At 44.6% G+C, this 10,149-nt stretch overlaps 1 non-coding gene across 1 annotated transcript; it reads right to left on the reverse strand.

Annotated features, from left to right (window-relative positions):
- Positions 1-10,003: 10,003 nt before the first annotated feature.
- On the reverse strand, positions 10,004-10,144 carry LOC138422989 (U4 spliceosomal RNA). The gene has a single exon (XR_011250097.1). It is a non-coding gene; the product is annotated as a U4 spliceosomal RNA (small nuclear RNA).
- Between the last annotated feature and the right edge of the window lie 5 nt (positions 10,145-10,149).

The following is a 10,149-nucleotide window of genomic DNA, read 5'->3' on the forward strand; positions in this document are numbered from 1 at the left end:
GTTAAGTACACAGCTCAGTGGACTGAGAAAGGCCCAATTCCAGTTATCTTCCTTGATGGTGGTGAATCTCACTCCATTTTACTCTTTGCATCTGTTTCCTCCTCTGCAGAAAGTAGATAAATAATAGGTACCTGTCAGAGTCATCATAGGATTAAACAAGATACTACACATTTACACCTTGGTATATCCCTGGTCATCAACAAGCACTGTCTAACTCAGGGATCGGCGTGCCGTGCTCAGTTGCTCAGTGGTGTCCAAGTCTTTGTAATCCCATAGACTGTAGCCTACCAGGCTCCTATGTCCATAGGATTTTCCAGGTAAGAATATTGGACTGGGTTGCCATTTCCTGCTCCAGGGAACTTAGGGCTTATTCCCTAGAAACAAAATGCAATGTATGTAATTAAAAATTTTCTAGTAGCCGCATTGAAAAAGATCAAAAGAAATAGTTAAAATGAATCTTAGTATATTTTATCTAACCCAGTCTATCCTAAATATTTGTTACCGTTTCAACTTATAATCAATATAAAAATATCAGTTAGATAGCTCATTTCTTTTTTAATGAGAAGTCTCTGAAATCACATTTGCATGTTACACTTATACCACATTTCATTTCCACTAGCCACAGTCCTAGGACTCAAGAGCCTCTTGTTGGCTAGTGGCTACCACCCTGGACGGCACAGATTTAAATGTTAGCTGGCATCATTATTTGGGGGAGTGGGGAGATTTCAACATAAAACCCATTTTCTCAGAAAACAATTCCTTGGCCTGGTAGACTATGTCAGGGCTCCTATGATTATGACCTGTTTTTAGCACTCCTCATAATTGTACAGTTGACTCTTGGAAAACACTGGTTTGAACTGCACAGGTCCACTAATAAGCAGGTGGGTTGCTTTTTTTTTTTTTTTTTTTTTTGTCTGCTTGGCTTGCAGAATCTTACTTCCCTGATTAAGCCTGTGATCTGGAAAGTGAACGCCCCGAAGAATCCTAACCACTGGACTGCCAGGGAATTACAAAGTTATTACAAAGGATTTTTTGTAATAACAAAAAATTACAAAGGATTTTTTTTTCAACAAATGTATATAGTACTACAAGACCTGAGATTAATTGAATTTGTGAATGCAGAACCGGAGACACAGGGCTGACTATGGCACTTAAGCATCTAAGGATTTTGGTATATTGGGGCTCCTGGAACCAATCATAGATACCGAGGAACGGTAATGAAATACGCACTTGCTTGCAACTGTCTGTCTTCTCCTAGATTCTAGGCTACAGGAAGGCAAAGGCCAGGTTTGTCTCATTCACTGCTCTACCCAGTGCCTAACACAGGGCACAGGATATAGTAAGTGCTCAATAAAAATATATTGTTTGAATAACATCTATTAATTGAATGAATTAAATTTACCACTGCACTGGGCTTCCCTGGTGGCTCGGAGGTTAAAGTATCTGCCTCCAATGCGGGAGACCCAGGTTTGATCCCTGGGTCAGGAAGATCCCCTGGAGAAGGAAATGGTAACCCACTCCGGTATTCTTACCTGGACAATCCCATGGACAGAGAAGCCTGGTAGACTACAGTCCATGGGGTCGCAAAGAGTCGGACACGACTGAGCGACTTCACTTTCACTTAATTGATGTTGGGAATAAAGAGGGGATGTGTGTGTATGTTAGTCACTCAGTCATGTCCAACTCTTTGCGATCCCATGGACTGTAGCCCGCCAGGCTCCTCTGTCCATGGAATTTTCCAGGCAAGAATACTGGAGTGGGTTGCCATGCCTTCTTTATGGAGATCTTCCCAGCCCAGGGATCGAACCTGCCTCTCCTGTGTCTCCTGCATTGGCAGACAGGGTCTTTACTGCTGCACCACCTGGGAAGCCCAAAAAGATCCCTGTGGTGATGGTTTAGTTGCTCAGTCATGTCTGACTCCTGTGACCCCATAGACTGTACGTCGCCAGGCTCCTCTGTCCATGGGATTCTCCAGGCAAGAATACTGGAGTGCGTTGCCATTTCCTTCTCCAGGGGATCTTCCCAACCCAGGAATAAAACCCAGGTGTCCTGCATTGCAGGCAGGTTTCCATAATTCCCCCCAAATTAATGACCAGTTGTAGATTCTTATAGACCATTGTTTTTCACACATATTGAGAACATTTATTACTTAGCATGTGGGAAACACCTGTTAAGTCATTTACATTATTATCTCATTTAATCCTTGCAAAGATCCAATGGGAGTTCTATGCCTGTTTTCCAGGCCAGGAAACTGAGGCTCATAAATGAAGCCACCTGCCCTATGTCACACAGGTACGATGTGGCAAAGCCGGGATTCAAACCCAGGACCATCTGACTTCAGAGTCTAGGTCATAGCTCCTGAAGGGAGGTTTGGGGATTGTGTCACACCCCTCAGCAAGTTTAAACTTCCCCAGAAGGCTTGGACACAGTGCCTTGAGAAGGCTCTGCTATTCCTGAATTTGAGGGGCCACTCCCCCACTCCCCTCGGGCAGGAAATGGGAAAACCCACTTCAGTATTCTTGCCTGGAGAATCCCATGGAGAGGGGAGCCTGGCAGGCTATAGGGTCCATAGGGTGGCAAAGAGTCAGACACAACTGAAACTTAACATACATGCGCCCCCCACTCACTGTCCTGCTTAAAACCTTGCTGACACCAAAATAAAGCCCAGTGACTCCCCAGGACCTCTGACCTCATTGGAGGATCCAGGGCAAGGTATCTTCTCCTCAACTCTCCTTTCTCAGCTCCGGTCACAGGGAATGACTTTCAATTCCCCCAAGAGGCCACATTCTCCTGGCTCCAGACCCCTGCTGATAACTTGGCTGAAATACATTCTGTCCTCTTTCTCCTAGCTAACTTCTCTCTTCCCTCATTTCACAGCTCAACCACCCCCTCCTCCAGGAAGCATTCCCTGACCACCACCCAGGCTTGGATAATTGATCCTACAATACCCACCAAAGTATATAACCATGTCAAGCACTACAGGGAGCCTTTTCCCTATATGATCTCATTTAACACCCACAAAATCTCTACAGCACTGGCACATCAGAATGATCTGGAAAGCTTTATAAAAAATTTTTTTTTTTTGCCCCAGAACTAACAGTCAGAAATTCTGATTGAGTTGACCCAGAATGTAGCCTGGGTATCAGGATTTGTTAAAAGTTCCCCAGATGAAATTTTAAATGCTCAGCCAGGGTGGAGACCCGCTGGCTTCTGAGATGGATGTGATGACTCCGACACACCTTTTTCAGCCAGGAAAACTGAGGCACAGAGAAGTTAAGTAAGCAGCCTAAGGTCATGCAGCTAGTGAACGGTGGAGCAAGGATTATACACATATATATATGTAATTTAATTAATTAATTTATTTTTAGCTGTGCTGAGTCTTTGTTGTTGTGCAGGCTTTTTCCTACTTCTGGTGAGCCGGGGCTTCTCTCTAGTTGTAATGTACTCGTTGAGGTAGCTTCTTTTGTTGCGGAGCACAAGCTCTAGGGAGTGCAGGCTTCAGTAGTTGTGACACTTGGGCTCAGTAGTTGTGGCTCCCAGGCTCTAGCGCACAGACTCAATAGTTGCGGTGCCCGGGCTTAGTTGCTCTGCGGCATGTGGGATCTTCCCAGAAAGTGAAGTCGCTCAGTCGTGTCCGACTCTTTACAACCCCATAGACGGTAGCCTACCAGGCTCCTCCGTCCATGGGATTTTCCAGGCAAGAGTACTGGAGTGGGTTGCCATTTCCTTCTCCAGAGAATCTTCCCGACCCAGGGATCGAGCCCGGGTCTCCTGCATTGGAGGCAGACGCTTTACCGTCTGAGCCACCAGGGAAGCCAGACAGGGATCAAATCCAGATCAATCCCTGTCTCCTACATTGGCAGGCATATTCTTTACCACTGAGCCACCAGGGAAGCCCTGGAGCAAGGATTTGAACCCAGAAAGTCTGTTTTCAAAGCTTCATGGAAAAAAAAAAAATCAGTTGGTCTCAGCTCATTTTCCCAGTGATGAAGAAATGGGAGCCAGCTCCCTTCTGAGACAGACACTGAGGGCCCCTCGGGCATGGGATATTTTTAACCAAGAGAAGCCAGTGATTTCTGCAGCCAGCCTGCAGTGACTCGAACACTGGAAAGATTGTTTCGGGGCTTATGGACCCTCTCGCTGCTGAAATATTCCTCTGAGTCCAGCCTTCCGTCCCCTGAAGCCAGTAGGTCCAGGCTGGCTCAGGCGACAAGGGTGGAGGGGGTGGGGTGGGGATTGGCTCCATCTGGAACCGATGTTTCCAAGCATATTTCCATACATGGTGGAAGGGGAGAGGGTCAGGATTACCTCACCCAACCCAGCCCCTTCTCCCTGCTTTCTGCCTGGAAAGGAGAACAAACAAGTGTTGGAACTGGATATGAATTCACCCTCCTCCTCTTCCCCTCCCTAACCCAGAAGAGTCCTGTGAAAGCTGCAGGACATGTCCAAACACACACATCGAACATTCTCCAGACGCTCTCCTGTGTGGCTTTCTGGGAGGATTCACTGGTATAGTGTTGGGGGAACCCAACTTGGGGGCACCTCTTAAAATGCAAAATATGGAGAATTCCCTGGTGGTCCAGTGGTTAGGATGCCACGCTTTCACGGCTGGGCGCGCCCTTGCAGTGCAGCCCAAGGAAAATTAAAATGCAAGATGTGGGAATTGCCCTGGTGGTCCAGTGGTTAGGAATCTGCCTTCCAATGCAGGGGAGGAGGATTCTATCCCTTGTTAGGGAACTAAGATCCCACACTGTGTGCAACACAAGGAGAAGCTCGGGTGCAGCAGCAGATCCAGCGCAGCAAAAAAAAAAAAAAAAGAACTACTAAATAAAGTTCTAAGAAAAATAAATAAAATGCAAAATATGAATGGCTTTTGTGCAAGCAATCTCATCTACAGAAGTTCCCCTAGAGATAGCTTACTGGGAGGCAGAATTCCCCCCAAAATACCCCATGAGTTGGCAACGATGCACATTCAAGGATGTTCATCACAGCATTGCTCCTCATTGGAGAAAACTGGCAACCACCCAAATGTCCATCCATAGGGGGCTGGTGAGCTGAAGTGGGATGTATCTATATGGGAAATGGGAAGAGGAGAGCAATGTGCTGACGTGGAAAATAGGTCCACCATCTCAGTTTAGCAGAAAGAAAAAGGAAATAGTAGAACTAGATGTGTGATTCCCCAGTGGCTCAGCCTGTCTCCAAAGCAGGAGATGCAAGTTTGATCACTGGGTCAGGAAGATCCCCTGGAGGAGGGCACAGCAACCCACTCCAGTATTCTTGCCTGGAGAATCCCATGGACAGAGGAATCTGGCGGGCTACAGTCCATGAGGTCACAAAGAGTTGGACACGACTGAAGCTACTGAGCATGCACACACACAGAACTGAATGTAGAGTATAATCCAATGTTTTTAATAATTAGGCTGACACATAAATAGAACAATTTGGAGGAATAATCTCACCTATCTGTGGCTGTTTCCTCTAGTCCTGGAGGTGGAATTATGGTGATTATTGACTGTCCCTGTTGTATATATATATACACGCATATATATAATATCTGGATTTGATATACCAACATGCAATAATTTTATTACTAGATAAAAGTTAGATAGTGAAACAGAAACTTATGTGAAAATCAAATGGATCCACTTGAAAATGTGTTCATTTTATGTTCTGTGACTTTTACTTCAATTTAAAAAAAAAGTCATTGTAACTCAAACTACCCAAAGAAAAATTCCAGTAGAGCTGAGAGCAAAATATTACATGTATGTTCCATGAATTTTACCTTTAAATAAAACACACTGGGGTTTTCCTAGTGGTCCTGTGGTTAATTCAGGAGATAGTGGTTCAATCCCTGGTCCAGGAAGATCCCTCATGGCTCAGGGCAACTGAGCCCGTGCGCCGCAACTACTGAGCCTGTGCTCTGGAGCCAGGAAGCTGCAGCTACTGAGCCCATGTGCAGCAACTACTGAAGCCCTCACGCCCTACGGCCTGTGCTCCACAGCAAGAGAATCCATCGCAATAAGAAGTCTGCGCACACACCTAGAGGGTAGTCCCCACTCTCCGGAAGTAGAGAAAGTTCAAGTGCAGCAATGAAGATCAAGCACAACCAAAAATAAATAAATAAGTATTTTTAAGAAATCACTATTTTGCTTTTCAGCATTGTTTTGTTCATATTATTGGTGCTCGTTCTATGCTTTTCTTTCTTGTAATTGCTTATAAATGAGTCATTACTTACTTGTTATTATGAATTCCAAGAAAATCACACACACACACACACACACACACAATCACGTGTTTGCTAGAGTATCATCTGACTTTATAATCAACACAAAATTTGCCATGGGAGGGAGCATTCTTGTTTTGTCTCTTCTAGACCTGTTTTGACACCCAGGTTAGCCATCTTGGCACCCAACTAGGGTGAAAAGAAATGGTTGGAGTGCATTTGCAGACCACACTATCATAGATATTTTTAGCTCCTTGAAATTTCAGTCTTTCGGTAGCACATATTGGCTCCTCTTGTAGTTCCCACATTTGGGATGCCCCTTTGGCAGCAGTCACTGACCCCCTCTTTCCATCAATTCTGATACATTTGGGCCAATTAAGGACTCTTCTTCCCTTTTCTGGGACCACAGGGTATTCCTTGGTCTTACCAAACCTTCCCTGGGTTCCAGAGAAGTGACGTTAATTTATCTTACTTAGCCATATTTTTATGACTGGTCAGAAAGTGGTTTAAAGGCATGGTTGTGGAAAGAAAAGGGCTTTTTTAGTACCAAACAGTTCCTATGTCAAGGATCGTTCATTCCACAGATTACTGACTACACAGAGGAAAGTGCACGTCTACAACAGAGAGAGAGCAGTTACTGCTTACCCTGGCATTTAAATTCAGCATTGATTATAGTGGCAGGTGTAATACCAAGTTCACAAGGCCATCTCTAAAATCCTGTTGAATCAAATCAAGCTGTGGTCTTGGTTATAGGAAATAAGGGGAACACAATCAGTGAAGTTGGAATGTGAGAGTTAGATAACTATCTTCAGCTTTAAAAAAAAATCACTGTCATGAAGGAAAGAAAAAAGGCAGAGGGACTTGCTGAGTTGGGGTTTTTTTTTTTTTTTTTTTTTGCTATACAATAGGTCCTTATTGGTTATCCATTTTAAATATAGCTGTGACCTTCCCAGAGTCACTGCTATCCCTTCCCCTTGGTTGCTGGGATTTTTAAGAACTGTAGATGGAAAATAACATGCAAACGAAAGCCACTCTGGAAGATAATTTGGCAGCTTCTAAAAAAACTAAACATGCAACTGACTATACAACCCAGATAGTTAAAAAAAACTTATGCTCAGAGACTTCCCTGATGGTCCAGTGGATAAAAATTCGCCTGCCAAGGCAGGGGATTGGGGTTTGATCCCTGATCCAGGAAGATTCCACAGGCTGCGGAGCAACTAAGCCTGAGAGCCACAACTCCTGAGCCTGTGTGCCCTGGAGCCTGTACTTCACAGGAGAAGCCATTGAAATGAGAAGACCGCACAACACAGCAAAGAGCAGTCTCCACTTTCCAAAACTAGGGAAAGCCCCTAGTGCAGCAACAAAGACCCGTCACAGCCAAAACCAAAATTTGCTCACACAAAAGCTTGTACAGGAATACTCTTAGCAGCTTGATTTGTGATAGCAAAATACTTGGAACAAGCCAGTGTCCTTCCACAGGTGAACGGTTGAACAAACCCTGGTACTTCCATTAATGGAAAACTATTCAACAAGGGAAAAGAATGCACCAGTGATACAGGCAACAACCTGGACGGACCGCAAGGACATATTTTTTTAGAAAACAGTCAGTCTCAAAAAAAATTACATACTGTAGATTCTGTTCATATAAAATTCTAAGAAATGAAAACAAATCTATAGTGACAGCAGCAGGAGGGGGCTAGTGGGGAGAGATGCTGGGGAGGGATGAATTGCCAAGGAACACCAGGAGACTTTGGGGAGTCACGGATATGTTCACCAGCTGGTTTGCAGAAATGGTATCATGGGTGTACATGTTTTTTAAAATCATCAATTTGTACGCTTTAAATATGTGCAGTTTATTGAATATCAATTATCCCTTAATAGTGCTGCTTGTAAAAAAGAAAAAAGGAATAGCAAGATGATTTCTGTGAGAATTAAGTGAAATAAAGCATATTAAGCACTTTGTGTGGAGTCTGGGATATGAAGTAAGTGCTTCACATGGAGTCTGCCACACAAGTCAGTGCTCAATAGTTGTTGCTGTTGGATCTTGGCTGGTCTCCTGGATGATTCCATCACATGTCCCTGTTTATTTTCTTTATAACATTGAAATAATCTGTAATTATCTAGTTCAAATGTTTATTTGTGGTCTGTCTCAAGACTCTGAGCTCTCTGAAGCAGAGAAGAGTCTGATGACACTGGGGGGTTCCCCCCCAACTTCTTCCTCCTCCCCCCTCCGACACACCTGGTGCTGCTTTGAACCAGTAGATGCTGGCCCACCATCTCCCCGCTTAAGCGGCATCCTTTTGCTAGAGGCCAGAGAAATGATTCATAAGTGGGGGCCTAAGCAGGTCAAGGATCTGCCACGCCAGGGGTAGGATTCCTGAGGCCTTCTGTTCATAGACACGCCTGGCTTCCTAAGAGGACAAAACTAGTTGTAGCCACTACAGTGGAAACCAGCATCCCTATTAAGAGTTAGGAGACTTGGTTCCAAGAGCAGCTCTGCCTGGGACTCCATAGTGGGGCCTGAACAAGTCTATTGTGTCCATTCACCTCCTCTTCGTTTCTTTTTTTTTTTTTCCTTTAAATATATGTATTTATTTATTTGACTGCACCAGACCTTAGTTACGGCATGTGATTTTTGTTGTGGCATGCGAGATCTAGTTCCCTGACCCGAGATTGAACCCAGGCCCCCTGAACTGGGAGTAAGTGTTAGTCGCTCAGTCATGCTCGATTCTTTGGACCCCCATGGACTGCAACCCACCAGGCTCCTCTGTCCATGAGATTGTGCAGGCAAGGATACTGGAGTGGGCTGCCATTTCCTTCTCCAGAGCATTTTCCCAACCCAAGCATCGAATCTGGGTCTCCTGCACTACAGGCAAATTCTTTACCGACTGAGCTACAAGGGAAGCCCGAGGTGGGAGTATGGAGTCTTAACCGCTGGACCACCTCCTGGTCCTTTTAAAAGGAAATGGATGAAAAATTTACAGACCTCCGTCTGGTTCTGCGCATCCGTGACCCTCTTAAGAGTCCCTGCCTCTTCAGGGGTGATGGGAGCCGAATTGGTCTTTTGGCAACTGTGTGCTCTCAAGGGATAACTACAATATTACAACCAAAATCATGCCTAGTACTGTGGGAAACCTCCAGACTTCCAGGTGTGACAAAGTGCATGCGTGCTGTCATGTCCAACTCTTTGCGACCCTTGTGGGCTTTTAGCCCGACAAGACTCCACTGTCCATGGATTTTTCCAGGCAAGAATACTGGAGTTAGACACGTACCCCTAAATCACGTTGACTAGAAATACATAACGCTGCAACTGAAACCAACAAACTCCGTGAAGCACGAGTTTTCACGTCAACATGGGTGTGAGAGTAGGACGATAAAGAAAGCTGATGCGCTTGAACTGTGGTTTTAGAAAAGACTTAAGAGTCCCTTGGACAGCAAGAAGATCCAACCAATCAACCCTAAATAAATCAAATCAGTCCTGAATATTCATTGGGAGGACTGACGCTGAAGCTTCAAAACGTTGGCCACCTGATACGAAGAATCGACTTATTATAAAATACCGTGACGTTAGGCAAAATTCAAAGTAAAGAAAGACAGAAAATGAGATAGCCGGGTATCAACGGACCCTAGAACACGAGGTTTACACAAGCCGCAATAAGTGATATAGTTAAGGAAATTACACTATAAATTACTAAAGCCAGCTATGAATGAGTACAACGACACTTATAAATTCAGAAAAAAAAGAAAACTTTAAGCTTTTCTTATACAAGTAAGATTCAGTCTCCGTAGAGACTGTCAAAAATTGCCAATGCCGACTATATTTCAAGTCGTCATGGCGGGGTATTGGGAAAAGTTTTCAATTAGCAATAATCGCGCCTCGGATAAACCTCATTGGCTACGATACTGCCACTGCGCAAAGCTGGAGA

The sequence above is a fragment of the Ovis canadensis genome, chromosome 17, assembly GCF_042477335.2.
Source record: "Ovis canadensis isolate MfBH-ARS-UI-01 breed Bighorn chromosome 17, ARS-UI_OviCan_v2, whole genome shotgun sequence".
Taxonomy (NCBI): domain Eukaryota; kingdom Metazoa; phylum Chordata; class Mammalia; order Artiodactyla; family Bovidae; genus Ovis; species Ovis canadensis.